The sequence below is a fragment of the Gavia stellata genome, chromosome 18 (genome assembly GCF_030936135.1).
Source record: "Gavia stellata isolate bGavSte3 chromosome 18, bGavSte3.hap2, whole genome shotgun sequence".
In the NCBI taxonomy this organism is placed as follows: domain Eukaryota; kingdom Metazoa; phylum Chordata; class Aves; order Gaviiformes; family Gaviidae; genus Gavia; species Gavia stellata.
This window is the reverse complement of record NC_082611.1, coordinates 6,267,443-6,280,921: the sequence shown is the minus strand read 5'-3', so window position 1 is coordinate 6,280,921 and position 13,479 is coordinate 6,267,443. Positions and strand designations below refer to the sequence as shown.

General features: G+C 43.2%; 1 protein-coding gene across 1 annotated transcript in view; it reads right to left on the bottom strand.

Moving 5' to 3' along the window:
- Nucleotides 1-13,479, bottom strand: part of MAD1L1 (mitotic arrest deficient 1 like 1) — a 373,028-nt gene that overhangs the window by 98,951 nt on the left and 260,598 nt on the right. The gene's annotated exons all lie outside the window — the stretch shown is intronic.

Here is a 13,479-nt window from a genome sequence, read left to right as displayed (position 1 = left end):
AAATTTTTAAATATTTAATAATTGGGTATTAAACATTCATGCAATTTTATTAGAAATTTTGGAAGATGGGCACTAAGGCTCTAATTGTTAAGTTCATCATTGGGACTGACTGGCTACTCAGAGAGACTTTCTAGCTTCCTAGAGAGAGAAGGAAGAGGAAAAAAGGCAAAACAAGTATTTATGGACCTCTCTGACTCTAAATCACAAGACAACACATACAGCTGGTGCCATTCATTTTCAAAAAAACCCATCTCTTTATGAAAAAGCCAAGAAACCTGCACTCGGAACATCCTAGAAAGCCCTCAGCTGCAGTTCAAAGAGTCTTTAGGAGTTTCATTTCGGTGTCATAGAGAAAGATGTTGATCTTGGTTTAGCGTATCTGACTGGTAAAGGGACAGCTGAGCAGCCTTTGTCTACCAGAGCAACAAGAAAAACATGCAATAGGTCTCAGCTGTGATTCAGGGCAGATGCAGGGGAAGTTCAGCTCAAGAGACACCTGAAAAGAAGCAGATTCTTCCCTTTTTCTGATGCCGACTCAGAGGGGACGATAAGACACACAGTTTCCCCTGAGCTGGTCTGACAACTTGGATTCATTAAATACCCATGCCTGTTTCTCTCCACATAGCTCCTGCAGACCACGTTTTCCTCTCTTCTGCCCCCTCCTTTTTAGTAGTTGACATCTCTTTAACCCTGAGCCATGCTGAGAGCGAGCCCATGTTCCTGTCCCTCTGTATTATGAGCACACATTCCCTACCGCGCCAGAAATTGTATGGTTTACACAAAAGATGACACATAAGCCCTGAAATTATATGCAAATGAACGGATCTGTTCCTCACTTCTTACCGTTACAACTCTGACTTTCCAACAACTGCATGGGGTAATTTCTGCACCAGCTTTCAAACAAAGGGCATCTCTGTGTTATTAACATCTCACTGTGGCAAGCAGTTTGTCACCTTTCACAAAAATGATCTGAAAAGACACCAGCAATTATTCCCACGGAGATTATTGGGTGGCTATGTCCCAGCACGGCAGCTGGAAGCTAAAGTGACATAATATTCACTGGGAAAACTCCTTTTTCAAGTCAAGAGAACATGGAACAGATTAAAAAATCAACTAAATTGGAAACAAACACAAAACTAGAGGAAGAGTCAAGCTTGTTCCCTTCAGTTTTGTTCACCTCTATACCAACATTAGGAGCATGTCTTCACAAGAAAACTAAAAGCTCCTGATTATGACACAAGATGACAGGACATTAACTTTGGAGACTTACCCTGGGAAGGATCTTGGTATGTTATAAATAAAAAACCCTGAGGAAGAAAGACTCAAGCACCTCTTTCAACTGCAAAAATCCAGCCGATTTCTAGGTCTTCTATCTTTAGTTCTTCCAACACTTTTAAAGCACTGAGGACTAAACACCTGCAAGACAGACAAGCGTTCTCTTCCTGGGATTGCTGTGTAATTCCCGGTTGTATCTTATAACAGGACCCAAGAACTACCATTTGCTTGGCTAATGTTCATAAGTGAAGTGGGGCAAAGAGCAGAAACTCCATCGAATTTGAAGAAGGCAGTTACTCGTGGCTCTTGGACAGAAATGAGTAAGTGGGGTCTATGCCTGTGCAAGAAGGACCAAGGCATCCAAATTCCTTCAGCAGTAGGGAAGATGGTGTTGGGGAAGGTGATGTTCTACTGGCTGTCCTTTGAGGACAGGTAATTTCTAGTTACATTTCAAAATCATATTAAAAAACCAAAGCAAACCAACCTAACAGGCTGGAGATAAAAGTAGAAGTTTCTTACGAAGAGAAATACTTCCGCTAGTGCTGAACCAGCTCATTACCGTCACCTCTGCGAAAAATGCTTTTCATGACTTCGATGGAAGCCTCTTCTAAACACCCACACCCATGTGTAGAGATCTCTTCTTTGGAGCCAGAGAAGCACAAGAAAATCTGGGCAAGTTTTCTGTTTGCGATGATGGGAAAGAATGAACTATCCTTGCGCTTTTTGGGTGCGTACTATCAACAACTCTAAGCACTGTCTCTTCATACGACCTAGAAACGTATTTAAAAAATTATAAGCTCTGCCCATTTCAAGTCTGAGAAACATCTGTACAGCACATAATGGTCCAAAATAGAACCTTTAGCACGTTTCTTTCTTCACCAAAATTTTAAGAAGTTTCTCTACATCATCTAGGAGGTATAGTCCAGAGCCAGACATGATTTTGCTGCCATACATTCACACAATACCTTCTGCAAGCATAAGACAACAAAGCCAACGCGTAGCATGATACAGCCAGGGGACAGAACAGATCCATGAGGAGACAATGACATACAGTGACTTTGGAAAGTTAACTTAAAGAGTAATTCATAATAAACAATTTTAAAAAAGGAGCAGGAATAAGATTTTCAGAGATAATGCAGAAAAGATTTCAGGACTGAGTCAAGTACTCTGGAATCTAAAGGAAAAAAAAAAGAAATAAAAGGCTGGGAATTTGGAAGAATGAGAAAACAATGAGAGATGGACAAACGCAGTCAGCCCACAGCCACCAATAAGGCTGTATACACCTACCTGCCAAAGACAACACCTTCTGTGGATTCTCAGAGCTCTACCCAAACACTGAACCTGGGCAGTTTGAATAAAGGATCTAGCCAAATCACCCAGGAGGTTAAAATTAGTACCACTTTTAATTCTTACCAGCTGAGGGACTTTGGTGGAGGAACGAACAGGAGTGGTGACTGAATTCACACCCGCATGTTCAAATTACCTTAAGCAAGATGAGCAGGACCACCTGGGAAGACCTCAGATCACAAAAGAGTACTTGTAGATAAATCTAATAAGACAGAAGCCCTTTCCTTTTTCTAAGAAAGAGATATTTTAATGGCCTATAAACCTTTTTGCGGCAGCAGAAAAAAAACAACACCCAAATGACAGATTTCTGCTACAATGCTGAAGGCTCAGTATCTCTTTTTCTGAAGGAAGGCCACTGAAAGAGTCTAGTAAAGGGACTCGATAGCTTGAGAGTTTAAACTAGAGCTTTTGGCATAATTTTGACTGCAAATAAAAATAATAAAATGCTCTGATAGAAGGGGGGGTTGGGTGGAGACAAAGGGTGAGGGAAGTAGAAACATATTCTTAATGAAAATCTCATTTAGTGATTTTTTTGGATGTGCTTAAAAATTCCACTGAGGTCACCATTCTGGAGAGATGACAAACTCCTGGGATAAAGGCTGGAAAATCCTGGTAGTTGTGTCATATTTAGCAAGTCAAAGATATGTTTGTATAAGGCTGTAGAGGGCTAAATCCATTTTACATGCTGTATGTATTATTAATTTCTGACAGTGGGCTTAGAAAAACCTAATTCGCTGGAATACGAGCTCCCTTTGAGCGGAGGGAAGCCTTTTCAAAACTCATCTTTTATTGACTGAGTCATTTTTGAGTCAATCTGTCTGCTTTCGGCAAGACAAGAGTTTTAAATCTTCTCTCTTTTTTGCCTCCTTTTTGAGTCATGGCAAGTCTATTAAAACCTGCTAATGTATGCAGCAAGGCCTCTGATTTGAAATGTAATGAATTCTTCAGATAGTGGCAGATTAGGGGGAGAAGATGATAGAAACAACCAGAGACTCCAAAAAAAGAAGTCTCCAGAAAAAGAGGAGGAGAAGGGTGAGAGGGAACGAGAAAGATTAACCCTTTTTACCCAGAAGAAGAAAATCTTTAAGCTCCATTAATAGAATCGGTTAAAAAGCAGAACTGGAAGAGGCAGAGCATCTTCAGGCTTGCCTGGGGCTGAACGAGACAAAGAATAAATGAATCTTTCCTCCCAGACTCTCTTGTAAGATTAGGTAATTCCCTAAGTGAAAAATGAATAACTTAGAGAAAATTAGCTCCATCCATATAAATAAGCCTTCATATTCCAAACTCGTCACCCAGAGCTTCCCAGGCGAATGCCCTGAAACATTTTTGCTGTTCTGTAACAGATGGTTTCCTCCTCCCCCCTTCCTTGGTTTGGTTCCAACCGCAGTATCTTTCAGGTGATCTTGTTTTAGCACAGAAATGAGCATTTTGGGTGTAAATCATCAATCCTGTTAGTGAAAGGATGCTTGGCAGTTTTATTGTATTTGGCATCTTTGAAGTGCCGGACAAGCGTTACACAGTTACACAAATGAGAGATTAGCACTGTCTCCATTGTACAGATAGAGGAGCTAAGGAAAAGAAAGTCAAGGATGCTACTTAATTCAACAGCACTATCTGGTGACAGCCTGGGCTGAGAATGCAGAATCTGCTGAATCACAGCACAGACCTGGGATACCTTCCGTTTAATAGGAAAATTCATAGCTCAGCCTTGAACTGATGGCTTAAAAAAATAAAATTAGCTCTGTGATAAAGTTCTAATGAAACAAAACCTTAGAGAAAACAGGCTGATGGAGCACAGGTGACCCAACAGATTATAATTAAAATTAAGTTCAGCATAACTGATGCAGGTGCGGAAATACGGGGGACTGAGAAACCTAATGCCCCTTTGCTAATGACAGGCATTGAAATGTTTTAACAATTGAGAAATCCCAAATAACAGAGGCAAAATCCTTCAATTTAGCACGCAACAGGTAAAAGCGTTATCTCGGAGGCCAGCAAGCTATGGAGTTAGCCTGGCTTTTCAAACTGCTCCCAGGTATTGTCTGCTCTTGCTGGCAGAAACACATTTTTTGCCACCCTGGAGAATAACAAAGGCTGTATGCCTGTGCCCACTATCTCCTAAACTCCATCAGTCCCTTGATGTGATTCTCCCCAACCGGGAAACTGTCTTTTCCTACCTGCCTGTTTGCTTCACAATCCTGACGTGAGAGCCGCGGAATTCACAGATGCGAACTTTTGCATCTCCACATATTAGTGCTTTCGGAAAGAAGAAGAGGTTACGCTTGCTTTTATGTACGTAGACACAATCCCGACCTTTAGCTTGGTTTCAACCCTCTGATTCAACAGCTGGCACTCACTCTCTGAATCAGTAATGAACTAAAGATTATAGCAGGGAGCATGCTGTGCTGTGGATACACCATTTTTCAGAGAAGATAAGAAACTTAGACCTGAACCGTTACAGAAAAGGCAAAGCGTTTTCCTGGCAGAGCATTTTTATTTGGAGACGAGGGCACGAACCAGGACTGTGGTATCAGCCCTGACGTCCTGCCCAAATGCCATTCACGTGAACTGCATTCTGCCTCCTCCCCTTTCAAGTTAAAAAGACACTTCTCACTTTCTGCCATAAGGACGGTTCCTGTGTGGCGCTAAGCGGTTACCATATTTCACGCTAGCCGTGGACGCATTTTAGTGATGGATGCCGCAATCCCTGAGCATATTTCCTATAGCTGTGAAGTTTACAGAGCACTTTGGGAATCCCGAGAGGCTGACATGCTTATTGCAGCAAGCCCTGCCGACACCAACTGCTGTAGCAGGCTCGAAGAATAGCCTACCCCAGAACATCGCTATTTTTCTTTTTCAACTGCAATGCACATTCCCCCTGCACAGCCCCTCGATGCCTCCTTCCTGCCCTCTTCGTTTGGAAGATCCTCTTGCTTCTTGGCATTGCTTGAACTCTTCCATCTCTCTAACTCCTGAACCAAGCACTGCCTTGGTGCAGGACCTAGCCTGTTTGAAATAAGATCAGTCAAGAAACCGAGATCCATGATGCTTAGTCATCAAAGGGAATATTTTGGTGTATGAAAAGTGCATACCGTGTAGGTAACCTCGACTCCTGGTCTCCAACAATCCACGGCCAGGGAGCAAGTGCGCAGAGGAATCTGCTCTCTTGCATTGCAGTCTTCCATGAGAAGGATTCATTTCAGTTTTGGTTTAGAGAAGATTTCACCCTCTGCTGCTCTGAACTCTTCCCACAGGGATCAATGACACCGAGTGCCACGGAGACTGTGCTGCTGGCATGAATGGCGCTACTGGGACAGGTCAGCCAGAGGTTTGGGAAGAATATATGTTGAGGTACAAGTGAGGGAAGGGGAAAAAGGCATGCACAAAAGGTCTCTGTGCGTGGGATGTGCAAGCAATGAAAAATAGATTTACCCAAGTAGGCTAAATCAATGAATTAGCTCTGTGCTCGAAGAAAAAGTTATCATGAAAGGCTATGCTATTCAGTAGCTCACTTTAGATCTGAGAAAAGTCTGTAAAAATCCTTTTGCGTTATCCCTAGCCTTATAGACTTTTTCTTTTCATCTGAGGCTCAGAGTGGGGATTACCCATTAAGGTGGAGTGGCCAAATCACATTCAATCTATTCTCTGTTAAAATAAGAAAAAGCTTTGGTCTTTCCTGTCCTCTTCCATCTCATTCCCCTCCCATGTCCACATCCAAAGCATTTACCTCCAACTCTCAATAGATACGCAAGTCCTGAATACCAAGAGGACACAGGATGATATCTAAATAACAATACTCACTTCTCTGTCCTATGGGCTGCATCCTACTTCTTCAGCACCAAAGAAGAAGAGTTCATTTAAAATCTTCATCTACTTCTAAACCCAGTAACACCAGAGTTAGCGATTGCCAGTCAGCACTGACCAGTTTTGACCTGCAGTTTCCATGATTTCATCCCCCCTTTTGTGAACAGGGCTGTGGCTATAATGGTGACAGCAGCACCGGCAGGTTGGTAGCAGAGCTTCTGGGCTCAGCCACACCGCGGTGCTAAAACATCTGCAGTCGTTCACATCTGGCCACCCCGACGCTTGACCTAGCAGCACCAGCTCGAGCAGATGTGCTCAGCAAGGGATTAAGTGGCCACGACAGCCAGCTCTGAGCTGTGCGAGACCTGCCTCCGCCACGGCTCCTGGCACCATGGTGGGACCATAACCAAGTGGAGTTAAACAAGGGAGTTAATAAGTACTGCTGGGTGAGGCAATAAAAGCAAAAGATGACTAAAGAAATACTTTCACAGGCAGGTGAAGCACAAAACTACAGGGAACTAAAATGCTTTTACCACACTGAGTTTTTATAAAAACATGTTTGCTTTTTCTCAACCACAGAAGTCAGAGACTGTAAACATCTGCTCGTTCACGCAGTCTCTCTCCCACAATGTTTTGATTTAGGTATTTTCCTGTAATGTTTGCAACTTAAACACATCAGAATTGTGCCAAGGCTTCTGAAACATAAAAGGGATTGGAGTTATTAGAAAACCGAAAAGTTAATAAGCCAAAGCCATTAAAACAAACTTAGGAGAACCCTAGCATCGCTCTGAAGCATTCCAAAGCAGAAGAGCTGAAATTACCTTGAAAGCATCTTTCCAGTAAAACTAAAATGACCTCCCTTTCAGCATGAGACCTATGGAAGCATCTCGACCCTTTGGACATTATAATCTTCCTTCAGGACAGCCATGTGTCAGTTATAACATCAAAGTATTTTAGCTGATAGATATTATCAACAGTTGCTTCCAAAAGTTAGTGAGCTGGAAGCAGTGGAAGGCTGTTGTGCTATTTGTTCTGCTGCTCTGTTAACTTTATTTATTTGTATTAGGATTCCAAAAGAAAAGGAGTAAATTATGGCTTACTAGGAATTATAAAGAACTCGTGTAATTTGGCTTCTGATTTAGTTATCAATACAAATAGACAGGCTGCACTAAGAAGTAAAAGATAAAGCCATAAAGCAAAGTTTGCATTATTTGCAGCCACTCAGAGTAAAAAAAAAAACTTGAGAAAAGCTAAAGAGGTTTTTATTAATGCTTTAGATGACTAAGAAAAAAGTCACTTAATCATAACATTGCAAACAAGGAAGTTCTACAGCAGTATTTAAAAATATCTGAAATTGTTTCAGGAGCCCCATTGATTTGAATTAGGCAGCTGCATAATCACAGGGGCTGCAATTTTAATGAACATTTCAACAGGAAATGTAGAGCTGATTATATATATCAAAACAGGAAAGATCCAAATGCTGCAGCTCCTTTTTTTTGTTGTTGTTGTTGTGTTTATTACCTTAGTGTGCATACCCACACCAACTCTAGAACTAACACAGGACTTACCTGGCTGCCCCCCTCTCCTTGGCAGCAGCTCCCAATGCTTCTGGCTGCAGCTCTGATCTTCCTGTCTTGATACATGTCATTAGGCACAGCATTTTGAAAAATAATTAGTGATTCAATCAGATTTTACACTGGATCAAGTGACTGGAAACTTCAATGCTGTGCTGCCGTTTTCCCTTAACATACTTTAGGGCATGTTATATATACTTAATTAGATAATGTTTATACAGTGCTTTGAAGAAATAAGGAGCTCTGCGAGGGGTAGGTCATATTTTCAGAAAGAGCAGTATTGAGACAGCATGGGCACCGAGGGAGAACGAAGCTCTGAGAAACTGAACACCACCTTGTAGAAAGGTTTCAGGACATATGAGAAAAAAAAATACATCAGCAGCTTCCAGCATCTAGGCACTAAGAAGCAAAAGTTGTAAAACACGGGATGCTGCAAAGGCACTTAAATGACAATGTGGCTGATACCGACATGGGAGTAGTGGTAAGAGAGTCAGAAAGGCAGCAAGCAGTACCTATGCAGAAGAAAAACTTTGCGTATACACAAGCACAAGGCATTGATTATTACTCTGTGAAGGTAATCTGCAAGATAAAGATTCAGACAGAGTTGATGAAACAAAAATGAAGGTGCTCCACTCCTGTGAACGCTCTTATTCAAAAGAGTGGGAACTAATGGAATAAAAGCATCTTGCTTCCTATTATTTGGTAGTGAGGGAAGCAGGGCTCTTTTTGCTAAAGATAGGGTGCTTTGTTGGCTGCATGCTAAAATACTAAAATACACTGCAAAATACAAAAATGTGTTCACCGCAGAAGTCTTCCTAGCAGGAACAGGGGACAGAGCAAGCACCGAACGGGACGCAGATCGCAAAGAGCGGGAGAAGGACAGGTTCTCCTGTGGATCAGCGTCAGGCACCACACAAGTTCTTGCAAAGGGCATCCGATCCAAACCTCTGTTAAAGGAATCTGGAGAGCAGCAAAGCAAGCTGTGGCTAAATCCCCTCAGAATGGCAATGAACAAGTGCTGTTGCATCCAGCCATTTGCCTCCCTATGGGGCAAGCGGCACAGAGAGTGGTCCAAAGAGTTTCCAGCAAGCAACGAAAGCAAACAATGTATGCAGGGAGCTTTAAAAAGGACTGCAGAGAGAGCCCTGAGCTTCTGTTTTGTGTGGTTTTTTTCTTTTTTTTTATTTGCCTATAACTAAATTATATGATTTCTTTGCAAGTCTAATTAAGCAGTTAATTGATGCTGGTGCCCTTTAGCATCTGGCATTTAAGATTAAGTAAATAATGGAGAAAAGTGCATGCAGCACCCAGCAATAATTAAACACAGCAAGGGTTTGTTCCCCCACCCTCCCCCATTTTAACCTATTATGTATAAATCTCTGAGGATAACTGTCTTTAATAGCCTCAAATACGCTTACACACCATATAATGATACTTGACAACAGTATTTTTCCTCTTAGAGATGGTGGATAGTAGGTGTATCTTTGATCTTAACCAGCAGGTTTTATTTTACACCTTGCACTCAGGGGAAGGAAGAGCTTCACTGCCACAACTCTACCCAACTGAAGAGCATGTTAAAAGGATCTTCATGGGAACGTACTTTTGAATCCAGGAGCATGAGTGTTGGGATCATGCAATAAAGATTTGTCATCAAATTTCTCCCTTTCTCATGCGCTTACTCCTTCCTGATGGCCATACAATGTTATTCATCCATTTTCTGCAGAATATGGAAATGCAGATTATAGAAAAACTTTACTGTTAGTCTTCTACAAGAAAGATTGAGTTATATAAAATAAAGCAAAGCTGTATTAAAAAAAACCCTTTGGGCAACAAAAAAGCATCCAGAATTCTAGACATCACTACAGAACATGGATTCAGGCAGGGGGAATCTGTGTTATTTGTAGGGATTTTCAGGCACTGCCTCCAACGGTGCCGGTGCGAGGCTCACTGTGGATTGCTATGGACAGGCACTTCAACTCACTGCTTGGAGGAAAGGAGTGATGATTTCACATACAAAAAGTCTGATCAGGAGATACATCTGCTGGGGACTTAAGTCCTGACTATTTTTCAGGTAAGCTCGAGAAGTGGGCCCATGTGAACCTCATGCAAGGTCCTGCACCTGGGTTGGGGCAACCCCCGGTATCAATACAGGCTGGGGGACGAAGGGATTAGGAGCAGCCCTGCAGAGAAGGACTCGGGGGTACTGGTGGATGAAAAGCTGGACATGAGTTGACAATATGCACTTGCAGCCCAGAAAGGCAGCTGTATCGTGGGCTGCACCAAAAGAAGCGTGGCCAGCAGGTCAAGGGAGGTAATTCTGCCACTCTACTTCGCTCTGGTGAGACCCCAACTGGAATACTGCCTCCAGCTCTGGGGTCCTCAGCACAGGACGGACATGGACCTGTTGGAGTGGGTCCAGAGGAGGCCGCAAAAATGATCAGAGGGATGGGACACATGTCCTGGGAGGACAGACTGAAAGAGTTGGGGTTGTTCAGCCTGGAGAAGAGAAGGCTCCAGGGAGACCTTCTTGCGGCCTTTCAGTACTTAAGGGGGGCTTATAAGAAAGATGGGGACAGACTTTTTAGCAGAGCCTGTTGCAATAGGACAGGGGGTAATGGTTTTAAACTAGAAGAGGGTAGATTCAGACTAGGTATAAGGAAGAAATTTTTTATGATGAGGGTGGTGAATCACCGGCACAGCTTGCCCAGAGAGGTGGTAGATGCCCCATTCCTGGCAACATTCAAGGTCAGGTTGGACGGGGCTCTGAGCAACCTGGTCTAGTTGAAGATGTCCCTGCTCATTGCAGGGGGTTGGACTAGATGACCTTTAAAGGTACCTTCCAACCCAAACTGTTCTATGATTTTTACACGTAGAGCACTGCACTGAGAGTTTGCAGTCTGATCTTAAGAGTCCAGTTCCCCAGAAGGCCACAGATTAAGGGCCGGACTCAAGTTATAAGACCTACTCCAAGACTTACACTGTAAGAAACTCTAAAACAGCTACGGCAGACCCAGCTTCTGCCGCTCCCCCAACAAGCCCACTTAGGAGCTCAGTCCTTGCCTTACACTCCAGCAGGTTAATGTGAGTCAGACTGCCTCTCTAATACAGCTCTGATTTAAACTAACAACAGTAAGAGAGGTTTTTAGTTCTTCCAGAGCCGCCTGATGGAAGGAATTGCTGCCCAAAGATTAGTGCCACAATCTCTTTAGACTCTGCAAGCAAGAAAAGCTAGCGTGGAGACTCATGCCCACCTCCCATGGGTGCTGCAAGTCTTAATTAGTATCTCTAGCATACTCAGAGACCTTTGGACAGAGGGTGCTACAGAAGTGGAAAATATTATCATCATTATGCCAGCTACCACAAGTGCTGGCATTCAAGGCAGAGACTTCACAGCAGATGGTGAAGTCGCTAGCACGGCTGGCTGCAGTTATAATTTCCCTCATCACAGACTCTCCTTGTTGGAGCAGGCTTCACCTCTTGATGTCTGAAGAGCAAAACAGAACCTGCGCTGACAAGACTGCATCGTGCCGGTCAGTATTGCTGACACATTCAAACCAGCCAGCACTCAAATCACTAGAAAGTAAATCATCCAAGGGACTTTCTAATTAAAAAGCTTCACTTTCATGGCAACGCTTTCTCCCGCCTGTCACAGTCAGCCCTCTCCTGAATTCTGATCATTAAAGGGAAACAACAAAGAATTAGTCAGCTTTTGTTAAGTGTCAAACATTCCCACTCTAAACCATGCGCAAAACAAGGAGACATTTTATAGCTCTCAGAGCAACTTTATACCTTCCTAAACACTATTTCTGTACCTCTTGCTAATTGCTCATTTGCCCTGGTTTTATGGAACAGCCTGGCTCACTCCACCTTTGACAGAGGAGAACAGCAGTGTTTTAACATGCTGCAGTAAGTGGGATATGCGTAGTTCTAATTTTTATCATTTATTTCTAACTGTTGGGGTTAGTAGCCTAGGACTTAGAGCTACTTGAGGCGTAACTAAGATGCCATTAGCTTTAAATCTGTTCCCAAGTGCTGCAAGCATCCTCTCCATTTGGCTTAGGACATCACCTTGCAGATGAAGACTTCGCATACATGGGAATATTCTGCTTAAAATTTTTCATTCCGGCAAAAACTTCCTAGGGACTTCAAAATACAAGCACAGGGTAATGCTCCCCTCCTCTTCCTGTGGGTTTTTCAAGGTTGTAAAATGTGAAGGATCCTATAGCAGAAAGAAGTACTTTCAAATGGAAGGGAAGAGTAATTGCCACTACTCCTTGTGGCACCATGGGAGTCCAAATACATTCTGCGGAGAGCTTGCGAACGCATCAGCACACTGCCCACGTACTGAGGAAGGGACATTATCATGGGAACAACCTGACCAGGAGTTACTTCAAATAGTGGCTGATGGTGAAAACGCCTTTAGCCCACATCTGTTACGCAGCTCTAACATCACCAGTTCTAACTTAGGATTTATTTTTATCACTTTCGCAAAACAAGACAAACTTCCCCTCGCCTAAATTCTGCCTCATTTCAGGGAAGTCATCACACACAATATGGCAGTCTAAAAGGGGAATCACACACCGGCGTCATTATCAGCCTATTCAGAAAACCTTCGCTGAATCTTTCAGATCTGCGCATCGCCTTTGATGCCACTAGCAGCGAGATTTTTGATGACACATCTGCAGTCTCTAGCGAAGGTGGATGCTGCTGCTGCCTCCGGCCCTTCCTCAACAAAATCTCTGATCTATTTAACTTAAATACTTCTGCTGCACACCTGTGATGGTATCTGATCATTGCAGAAGGCAACTTTACAAAGTTGCATACCTACCCAATAACCCACCACGCTACAGTACTCCAACAGGACGCATCAAGACTCTTCTGTTTAATACAGACAGAACACACTTAGACAGCCAGAGAGTGAAAAGGAAATTCGTGAATCTGATTTCAATTGGCTTTTCATCTGATTTTCATCCATCGAGCTGGAGCTGGTTGTATATAAGAATGAATATGCAGTTCCCTAATGGAGGCTGGATTGACTTACTGCTGTCTAACTGGAGATCATGCCAGATAACCTGGCACTGAAATGGAGAAAACAGGGAAACACTGAAACAGCGAGTGAAGACTGCATCAGCTGCTGTGACTACCTAAACCACACCAGGTAGCTTTAGTTTAGTCTAAATAACGGATTTCTCCCAGATGCTCAGAAATCCCTGATGGACAGGCATGACTTTCCCCTGAGTTGTAAGACTTGCTATGATTTAATCCCATGCCTTTGCCTCCATGGCACAAAATCACACCAGAAGTGTGAGACGAGCGCACCAAAGCCGGCGCCACGCAGAACTCTGCCATCTCCTTACTGCTCCGTGCCGTGCCGGGAGCTCGTCACAGCAGCGCTCCGGCCGCTCTACTGTCCGCCGGCGGATTCCCAAGGGGACTGCAAGGTGGTGGCTTTTTTCCAAACGAGCTGAGAGGGTCT